This window comes from Echinops telfairi, unplaced genomic scaffold (genome assembly GCF_000313985.2).
Source record: "Echinops telfairi isolate 266 unplaced genomic scaffold, ASM31398v2 ScPeMD7_53;HRSCAF=182, whole genome shotgun sequence".
Classification (NCBI taxonomy): Eukaryota; Metazoa; Chordata; class Mammalia; order Afrosoricida; family Tenrecidae; genus Echinops; species Echinops telfairi.
In genome coordinates this window covers 12,370,816-12,382,037 of record NW_022103951.1, presented here as the reverse complement: position 1 = coordinate 12,382,037, position 11,222 = coordinate 12,370,816, and positions in this window count along the sequence as shown.

The following is an 11,222-nucleotide window of genomic DNA, read 5'->3' as shown; positions in this document are numbered from 1 at the left end:
AAAAAAAAATGTTGCTGTCAGAAACAAGCAAAAGTGACCTGTTCTCAAACAAGAATAACGTATCGACTCAAGCAATAGTCACTCAGTAACACCACGAGAGCTCATTCATTTGGGGCTGGAGAGGGGAGGTTATCCCTGCTCACTGCCCTCTCGATGCCCAAGGGCTGGTGGCATGAGTGTGAATGCTTAGCATAGGGAACCTAGGCTTAAGGGTGGTGGTGGCATCAGTATCACCCGCAGGACTGGTTGAGACACAAGTCATGTGACCTAGACCAGCTTTAGGTGATGCCTGGGGACCACACTTTGAAAATGACTAACTGAATCTCAAGGATATTTATGCTTTGCGCAGATTCAGGTGGTGTCCCTGAGTGATGCAAGGTAACCATCACTAACTGAAAGGTTGGCAGTTCGAACCATCTCAGGGGGTGCCTCGGAAGATAGGCCTGGTGTTCAATGTCTGCACTCCCCATTTCACTTCACATATCCAATATTTCAGCTCCTGCAATCCGCCTCTGTCCAATATCACTCTGAGAAAAGTGTTTTTTGAATTTTGTTGAGCTGTAGTCGGCATATTATATAATTCAGTCGTTCAACCATATCAAGAAGGACTGTGTAATCATCGCTACCATCAGCTTTCATTTAGTTTGCTTGTGTTTTGATTTATTCTTGTTGTTATAATAGTTTTATTGACATATAATTCACATACCATATACTTCAATAGTTTGGTCATATTGAAAAATTTGTACGATCATCACCACAATCAGTTTCAGAACATTTTCTTCTGTCTTATAATCATTTATACTAGCTCCCCCTTTCCCTCCAACTTTTCCTTCCACACCCCCCAAAAACAATCCACTCACTGCCTCTAATAGATTTACCTGTCCTGAATTCCATATCTAGAAAACATACCCCACCCCCCAAACAGCAAAAGACAACAATGACAACAATAACAAATAAACCAGAGAAAAACCTCAATCGAAAAGAAAGCAGGACATATTAAAACCCATAACAAATCTAAAATGAGTCAAGCAGGAGTTCAAATGATAAAGTGTTAGATTTTAACCTAACTGGTTCCCCAACAATCCACTTTCCATTGGACTCAGCATATAGCAATCCCCAGAGGGAATTCACCAGACGCTCAATCCACATGTATTTACTTCCCCTGCACTTTTCCAACCCCACATGAAGCAACTTTAAATGGGTCAAAAGGGAGATCAAATGATAAAGGTTTACATTTAGCCTAACTACGTCAGCCATAATCAGGTTTACAGTGCTCTCTGTCTGATGGCAAGGCTAGCCTCAGTCAACTTTGGAACCTTTTCTTCCTTCTTGTACCCATTGATGTAGACTCCCTATTTCCCCCACCCTCCCCTTCTATGCCCCCAGGCCATCATTAATCCAGCTAGAAAGGGTTTTATATCACACCTTAGCATGGTTTTATGTTGGTGTTTTTCCTTTTCCACGTTAATTGGCTTTAGGACATATTCCTACCTATGGATTTAGATAGAATGCCCATGTTAACATTCTAGGGCATTAGACAAAGCGCTGCATAAACATCTTCGGTGAGCTAGACTTATTAGTATAGGCATCTCATGCGTAGCAAGGGCTTTCTGCTATATGGTGTGCATGGACACCAACCCTAAAGAAACAAAGCAGATAGACCACACCCATGGTTGTACAACCGTTGTGGAAAGTTATATGGCACTACCTCAGACAACTGGGAATAAAAAAGTCCCCAGGAGCCACAGCAATATTCTTACCCGCAAGAGGTAAGAGCCCTAACGCGACCAGACTCTCGTTCATTGCAGCACTGTTCGAAATAGCACGAAGTTGGAAACGGCGCAAATGGCCATCCGCAAGAGAACGGATAAAGAAACTCTGGCACATACACACAACGGAGTACTGTGCAGCACTTAAAGACAATGCAGAAACCCCGGAGCCCCTCAGGACACGGATGGACCTGGAGAACATCATGCTGAGGGATATAAGTCAGTCACAAAAGGACAAATGTTGTGTGAGGATAAAAGCCAAGGCAAGGACTTGCCTACCCAGGGGAACAAACTTTGGAGGTTCCTAAGGCAGGGAGGGCCAGGGTGGAAAGAGGAAGCAATGGTCTCAAAGGTTGCAAGTGCTGACTTGGGGGAAAGGAAGAATCCGGATCCCTAAGAGGGAGAAGAGAGATGGGGGGCGGGGGGCGGGGGGTTTGAACTGTTGAACGCAGAGTTGAAGGTCCGAAATGTAAACCCCCTCACCTAATTCACGACAAAAAGCCATGTATTAAAAACCAACAACAATAAGAAAACCAAAGCCCATGGCCATTGAATCAATTCTGACACTTTGTGACGGCCTGTGTTACAGGGTAGGTCTGCTCCGTAGGGTCGTCTGGGCGGAGATCTTGAAGGAAGCAGATCACTAGGCCTTACTTCTGGAGCTTCTCTGGGGGAGTTCAAACCTTCCACCTTTAAGGTTAGAAGTTGAGCGCAAACCACTTTTACCACCCAGGGACCTACCATGAACATATATAGTGGGAAGAAGGGTTGATCATTAAGACACCTTCAAGCTCTGGCCTTCTTTAATAACTACTGAAGTGCTTGTCCTTCCTCCTGTGTAGATGCCAGAAACACTTAGAAGACCCCCTCCGCTACTGCCACTTCTTATGTATCCACGCTGCCACTTGTATTGGGATTATGAACGTCAACTTCAACATGAAGGTATACGCCCATTGGAAACCGTTAAATGGCCACATTGACTCAGACTGCTCTTGAAAGTTAAACCTTTCTCGCCTTCAAAATAATCACCAGATATGAGCAAGAGGAAAAGACAGGAGCTCTTTTTGTTGTTAAAACATTTTGATGGTTACTTTCCTTTTGCCCCCAAATTACTGGGGCCAATCTTCAGTAGAGAGCCTTGTGACTTCTTCTAGTTCATTAAACGAGACAAATTCAATGTGAACATACAAACTACCAATGCGTTTGTAACGGGTCATGTGTTTGTTCACCCAGGTTCATGTTATGTATAATTAATATCTACATGGCTTAATGGATTCTTGATGTAGTTAACTTTGGGGCTGAGTGATGATTAGCCCCGAATCCCAACGAGAGAAGTGAATGGAAAATAACAAGTGCATGAATGTTGTAGCCAGTCAATACCAGGAAGAGGAAGGAAAGAATACAGCAAATGCTTCGATGTCCACAGGAGATGGACGAGGCAGAAACCGTCTCCCTTTCTCCCAATGCTCTAACAGGGTGAGGAGGACCTGTGCTGGTGAGGGAACAGAGGAGGAGGAAGAGCAAGACAACTTTGGTCTTGCTTCGGAAACTGCTATGTACTCGAGGTTTAGCAGCCAGTGGAAAGCAGTGTTAGGCGCAGGCTCTGGACATATTATAGGCATCCTCATCATGCTCTAGAACTAACTGCAAAACTAACAAATATTTAAAAGAGGATAAGCTGATCGATCAGAAGGGCTTGAAGTACCCCAGAGAAAGAATATTAATACCTTATATACTCGACTATAAGCCGACCCGATTGTCAGCCGAGGCACTTACTTTTACCACAAGAATGCATAAAAGATGTGCTGAGAAACCCGGCTTCTCAACTCACTGTTATCAAATCGATTCCAATGCATGGTGACCCTATAGTTCAGGGTAGCACTACCCCTGTGTGGTTTGGAGACTGTAACTTCTTATGGCAGTAGAAATCCTCATCTTTCTCCTGTGGTGGTTTTGAACTTTGGACCTGGTCGTTAACAAACTAACACATAATCTACTATGACAACAGGGCTCCTTACTGTCAGTTACTCATTAAAATACTTCTCTGTCTAGCCCTTTAAAAAAAAAGTATACTCTAACCTTTTGGTTCATCAGAGCTTTATATGAAATGCTGTGGGAACCTGTGAAACTCGGAATAATAGAGTATGCCAATTAGGAATCCAATCCATGAACATAATAAAACTTACCTACTAAAGGCCAGGCAAAATGTAAAGCGATCTTCAAACGACATGTCGTATCTTTCCAGCAACTGCAAGATAGTTGTTGCTTTTTATTTTGTCTTACATAAGTCTGTTTAAAAGCCCAGGGTAGTTAAGTCCATGCCTACGGACATAACCTTAAAATAATAGCTTTGCTAGATATTTTTTTCAAATCAGTAATAGTTATATCATTATTGGAGAATATTAAAACTTCAGGACAGATGCAGAAACCTCAGGATCAGTTTCTAGGTAAGCTGATGAAAAGCTCAGGTGGACACAATCCTAAATTAATCATCCAGTTGGGGGGGACGTTCACAGGATGTGCCTTTTGGTGTTGCTACAGGTGGATACCGGAGAGGAAGGATTGCTTAGAAGGAACATCAGATGAGTATGAGGATCACACTCATGCCTCGGTGGTAGAGACTAGCACTGACTCACTGCCATCGAGTCAATTCTGACTCATAGTGACCCTATAGATGGTAGACCAGACATTGTCTCAAAACACCTTTAAAAATCATTTTATTGGGAGCTAGTACAGCTAGAACTGAACTAACCCCCATGACTCAATTTCCAGCCAAACAATAGACAGGTCTATCAGGGGAACAATAACACTAGTGAGGTGTGCACACCACAGAACCATCAAACTCTGGAGATCAAGGGGGCAGGATTTACCCAAAGACAGAAGATTGAAGACAGGAAACATGGGGAGGAGGCGGGACGGGTGATGCTGCATTGAGGAGATTGCAACAAATGAGATGAACCAGGATGTGTATGACTCATTGAATGTACAACTGATGATCTGCTCTGTAAGCTCACACCGAGTTCATAATAAAAGATGACTGTTGCTGTTGCTTTGAGTGCATTCTATGAGTCCCACTGTGCCCTATTGCAGACTCTCATTAGTTCTCTTCAATGTGGTAGGCGGTGGGCATCCTCAGAAGCCATTTTGGAGGTTGACTCCTACACCTTCTCATATATTGTTGTTCTTAGGTGCCGTAGAATTGGCTCTGATTCATAGCGACCCTGTGTACAGCAATGAAACATTGCCCGGTTCTGTGTTCAAAATGATTCTTCTGTTTGAGCCCATCTCATATGAGGAGGTTTCAAGAAGTTTGTGGGGAAAATTTCATTATCTTTTCTTTTTTTTTCCCATGACCTTTTTGAAGCCTCCTTCATACACATTTTCAACACACCCTCACTCAGATGGTGTGTTAGTCTGGGTAGCCTAGAGAAACAAATCCATAGACACACATATGTGTATAAGAGAGAGCTTTACATAAAAGAGTCATTGTATATTAAGAAAACATCCCAGCCCAGTTCAGTTGAAGTCTATAAGTCCAATTTTATCCCCTATGTCTGACACCAGTCTATAAATTCCTCTTTAGACTCACTCAGCCATGAAATGACACCAAATGCCGGATGATCACAGGCCAGTGGGTGTAAAGTCTTGTGGATCCTGTGGTGGTAGAAGCATCTCAGCCGTGGCATGCGTCCCCACGTGGCTCCTCCTGCTCCAGGGCTCTGGCTATATCAACTTGGCTCCATGTGTCTTGTCAACAAGGAATATCTCCCAGGGAAAGATGGTGTGTCCTGCCTCCATGGAGGAAGACAAAGAAGAGTCTGCGTGTATCTGGCCTTCAGTGAGCTATTTTATTTCTGTGGCACCTCCAAATGAGGTCATCAAGCTGCGACCTGATTGACAGTTTAGACTCCATGCCTTAGCAAATTGACACCAGATTATGTAACTACCACAGATGGCTCCAAGCATCTTTTAAAAAAAGATCTACAGTTGAAACCAGTGGTTCTCAACCTTCCTAATGCCGCGACCCTTTCATACAGTTCCTCATGCTGTGGTGACCCCCCTCAACCATAACATTATTTTCATTGCTACTTCATCACTGTCATTTTGCTACTGTTAGGAATCGGGCAACATCTGTGAAAGGGTCGTTTGACCCCCCAAAGGGGTTGCGGCCCCAGGTTCAGAACCGCTGGTTTAAACTATTGCTTCTAATTTCCCACCCCCTGGCCCCTCAAGGCATTTGGCAATCTCTAGAAACAGTTTGGGTTGTTCCAGTAAGTAATGGGGGAGCTACAGGCCAACACCGCCCCCCAGCAAAAACATAATTCCAGCACCGAATGCCAACAGTGCCCAGGCCAAGAAGCCGTGCATTTAAACTGTGACGATCTTTTAGAAGGTTAAACACTTTCCCCTTGCAAAGCCTTCCATATATCATAGAAACACTGCTTTTCATTTTCAGTCAAGCATAATCAGATTATCCAATATTGAGTTATTGGAGCACGAGACCAGATTACTAGTGCACAACTAAATGGGAGTGGGCAGGAGAGAAATTAGCTGGGCCAAGAAAACACACAGGCACTGATTCACCCCTCCCTCGAAGAATAGTATGTGGGGTGGGCTGAAGTGGGATGTTTCTCTTTTTGTGTGAGACACCTGCGAAACTGGCAAAAATACCACCCAATGAATCGGTATGTCATTGAGAACTCCCTGCCAATAGCTAGAAACGGCTCTAGCTGGGGGACACTGTGAACTATGCAAAAAATCCATCAGGCCGTTTCAAGGTAAACAGAGAGGGAGAATGAGACGGTCAATTCAATGGAGTTTTATTGACAACTCATAGCTGATAGCACTTTTTCTCTAAACCTTGCCCAGCCTTCTTTGCATGTGAGGTTTTCTGATGCCTGTAGAAGGGGCTAAGTTTAAAATCCATACCACCGTAGCTGATTCCACTAGGGACTGAGCTGCTGCTTCTTCAGAAGTGCTTCGAAGCTGAGGAGGAGTGACTATTAAGCAGACTGCCAGGTTTAAGGACAGCCTTAGAACGCGGTGTTCTTGCAAACAAGGAGGGAGATCAAGATCAAGCTGAACTCTGAATTTTCCTTGGACAAACTGCAGAATGGAACTGGCTTCTGGACACTGTTCGAGCCCCTGGGACAATGGAAGCCACCCTGAATTGGCCTGCTCTCTGGAGGGTTTCTAGGCTGAAGCATGGATGGGGAGCCGTCCATGCTGAGTTCTTCGCATCGAAAGCTCCACTAGGTGCAGACTGCGTAGACCTATAGTCGGCATCTTGTTCTAGAAGATGCAAATTAAGAATGCGCTGGTCAACAACGTTTCTCTTCGCCACACCAGAAGCCAGAGGAGGAGCGCAGTAGAAGAATTCCTGGAGACAGAGGGATTCTGAGAAGGGGAAACCATTGTCTGTTTTCCCAGCATGTCATCGGCGTGGGCAGCAGATCTTCTTGACCCGATTGGGGAAAAGGAGAATTGGAGTGAAGGGCGGCCAGGGATGATTTGCTCTGAAGCAGCTTGCTTCAAGTTGACTTACTCACGTGGACACTGGCAGGAGGTCGCAGTTTTTTGCTATCTGTCTGAGGGTCCTCCTGAAAAACCTCAAAGCTTCCTTCAAAACATCTTGCCAAGCCTTGAGATGACCACAGCCCTGAACAGCATGTTGACTGCAGCCTCGTGAGAGACCCAGACCCAGAGCCACCTAGCAAGTCAGTGAATCCCTGTGGTTCTCAGCTTCTGAACTCTGGACCAATTTGTTACACAGCATTAGATAGCTGATGCAGGGTATTCACAACATAAATCATTGGGTAGCATGGGAAACATGTGGACAACTCTGAAGGTGTTTTACCAAGAGGGCAAATCCCTTGGGAACAGACCCTCAACAGTCCGATATGGTGCAGTGTGCAGCAGTGGGAGTTGGTGGACAGGCTGAGTGGGACCATGAAGTAGGAAAGACTTAATAGGCCCTCTGAAACGTCATGCATGGAACCTGCCAAGGGAGGAGGTGGCCTTTGGACACCTGCACTGCATATGCATTAAGGACCGTCAGGGTCAGTCAGGGGTCTGCCAACAACCAATAGAAAACTGATACCGCACGGCCAATTTGGTGGCGAGACTTCTGTCCCTCTCTGCCCCTCTCTGCCCCTTTCCAGTTGCCCCCTGGAAAAGAATGAGGGAAAGAACCAGAAAGAACTGGACTGTACCCTCACCACACTGCAGATCTCTCTTGATGGGGCAGAAGAGAGGAGATGGGCATTGGCAAGTAGGACCAGACTGGGGCTTGTAGTAGCTGAAAATGATGGGGGAATGGATGGGTCCAAGCAGGGTTGACGGCAGTGGTGGGAGTCCAAGAAAATGACTTCATGTTTGTCTCCCTTATGTTGAACGTGGCAATTCAATGATGACACTTAGCTTATGACTGTGAACTGCGATCTGCGTAGACTCCTGGAGATCAAGTGCTCGTGGGAGTGGTTGATGCTAGTATACGCTCTCTGGGCTTGGGGATCTGGAGTATGGTCAGTGGAGCCCCTCAGGAGAGGTTCACAAGAACTCCACTGGCATCATGTTAGATGGTGATGGATGTCCTAGATCTATGGGTGGAGGTGTCCACAAAGGAGTAAGGGCTCCCTGAAAAGGCAAAGAGCAATGCTGCTCATGGGAGTTCTTTCCTCTGTGCATTCTGGAGGATCAAAGGATTCTGGGAGCTCATGATGGGGTGCTCCAACTCCAGTGAAGGCTCTGGCAATTGGCTGGCATCTCCTGGAAGGGCCCTCACAGTAGTCCACTCATAAGACTTTCCCCAGCAGCAATCTTTCTCTTTTGGACTCCAATCTTTCTCTTTCTTCATCTCCAAAAAGTGGCTCTGCTCTGCAGACCTCTCTGGTTAGACCTCTTATTAAATTCCTATGGCTGCTGTAACAAATAGTCACAAATGTGGTGGCTTATAGCAGCACGCATTTACTCTCTCAGAGTTAGGGAGGTCAGAAGTCTGAAATCATTACATTAAGACCTCTTTCAGCTTCTCATGGCTGGCTGACATTCCTTGGCTTGTGGCCACATCACTGAAAACTACGCCTCTGTAGTCACATAGTCTTCTCCTCTTGTCTGTCAAATCTAAGGTGACCAGACATCCTGCTTTTGGCGGGACAGTCCCAATTTTTAACAATTTTCCCCACATCCTGCGGCATTTTTAAAAAGTCCCGATTTTTGGAAAGAATGCACGACTAGCTAGGGTATACAGTTTTCGGCTGCCATGTGTCTATTTTGCCAGGATATGAGTTTTATCAATGGTTTCCCGCTTTTGTCCCACTTTACCAATGTTAAAATCTGGTCACCTTAGTCAAATCTCCCTTTGCCTCGCCCTCATGGAGATGTATGATTCCATTTGAGGATAACCTTGATAATTAGGGTTAATCTTTTTATCTAAGATGCATTTAATGACATATGCCCAGATTGTTCATGTGTAGGGTAACAGAAGTTCCAGGGATCCTTGTGGCTAAGTGCCATTGAGTCGGTTCTGATCCATAGTGACCCCTTGCACCACAGAATGGAGCACTGCATGGTCCTGAGCCATCTTCCCCGGTCTTCCACAGCCCCTTCCTCCAAAGTGGCGAGCTAAGTTCTTCTCCGTTGTCTGTTCTGAGGCTGGAAGCTCCACTGCAACCTGTTCCCTTCGGGTGACCCCGCCGGCATTTGCAATACCAGTAATATAGCTTCCAGCATCCCAGCAACACACAAGCCACGACCATATGACAAAGTGACAGCCAAGTGGTGGTCCCAGGGATTAGGACTTGATATCTTTTGGAGTGGATATTTTTTTTAGCTTACCACACCCCCTACATCGTTCCACTTTCCCCAAGTCCTTCCAGGTTCAGTCCACACCCACATGAAACTTAAAACTCAAGAGCTGGCCGGGCTCAGCTCCAGCAGGAGAGGGGCTCTATTTGCACTGGTGAGGCAGATTTTTGTGGATCCTTCTAATGCAGCAAAGAAAAGGAAGAAAAACAGAGGAGGCAGTTAACTTTTCCTTATTGAAAGAGGTTGATTATTCCATTTTGCTAAAGGAGGGTATCATATGAAACAGTCAAGGAACTGTTGTTAAAAATAGAAAGAGAGATATATAGATAGAGAGCGTATTGAGCTATCCTAACAGTTCCTAGTCCCCCAAAATAAACCTTTGGCTAGATTTGTATACGCCAAAAATAGAAACGCAGCCCGAAAGCTTAGGGGATGAGGATTTTCTTCCTCTCATCCTTTTCTACTCAGGAGACATATATGTTTTCAATGGTCTTGAAGGCCAGCAATTGAGCATTTTTTCATGGGGCTCTTCAACTTGGCTTCAAAGACTTTTTACTGCCCTGTTAATGGCAGGATTGACATAACCAGGTAAAGAAGCCTCACTCTCTTTATCCACTGTGGTATCCATGCGCCTTAGGAGTCCACAAGGAAAGCATAGTCAACGGCGTGTAAGTGATGAGTCTGTTTTAGAAAAAAAAGGAAACCGAAGCTAGAAAGGATTTGAGATTATATAGTAAATCTAGTCCCTTGACAGATAAGGAAACTTCCACCAAAAAAAGATTTCAATCTGGACCAGTCAGCTCGTGCGGTCTAGCATCCAGCCACAGAATCGGAGAACCTTACAACTAAAATCATGTTGCTAAGACATCTCTGGCTTTCCTGGAGGGTGGCTTCTTGAGGATTTGAGTGCAGGGCAGTGCTACGTCACATCTTAGGTCCTTGGGTTGGCGTCACATGACTCTCCTCTTGCTTGGACAGGTGGCCCAGTTGGAGCCTTTTTTTCCCCCAAATAGAAGTGGTGGGGGCAGAAGAGAGCAAGCGAATGTTCACAAGATCTCTTAAAGCCTAGCTTTGGAGTTGCAACACTGTCACTTTCACCAGAAAGCTAAGTCCCATGGCCAATCCCAAAGCCAAAGGTCAAGGAACACACATAACAAGGCCCTCTCAAGGATATGGATTGAGAATGGGGTGAAGAATTAAGGACATCCCTTTAATCATCCATGGAAAATTTACCTAAGGCCACGCAGCTAAGCTCTGGCGCAATTAGGACACCAGAAATTAGGTCTCAAAAAAAAAAAAAGAAAAAAGAAATTAGGTCTCCTGATCCCTAGCCCAGACCATTTCTCATTAACCAGGGACTTAGTTGAGCATACAATAGATATAGATATATTTAAAATCTCTCTTCTGGCAAATATAATTTGTCAAGATGACACAACACTGAAAATTGGTTGCACTTATTATTTTTTCTGAAATTATCATTTTCTGGGCACATAATCACTAAGAACCATTCATAGGCCCCTATAATTACCTGCAAAGGCAGATAATGCTTTGACACATGTTCAGCCAGGTAATGTTTTCCTTCATTGTCAACCCAAGTTTCTCCAGTTTGTAGCCATTAAAAGGACCAGTGGGGAGAGTGGCGAAACC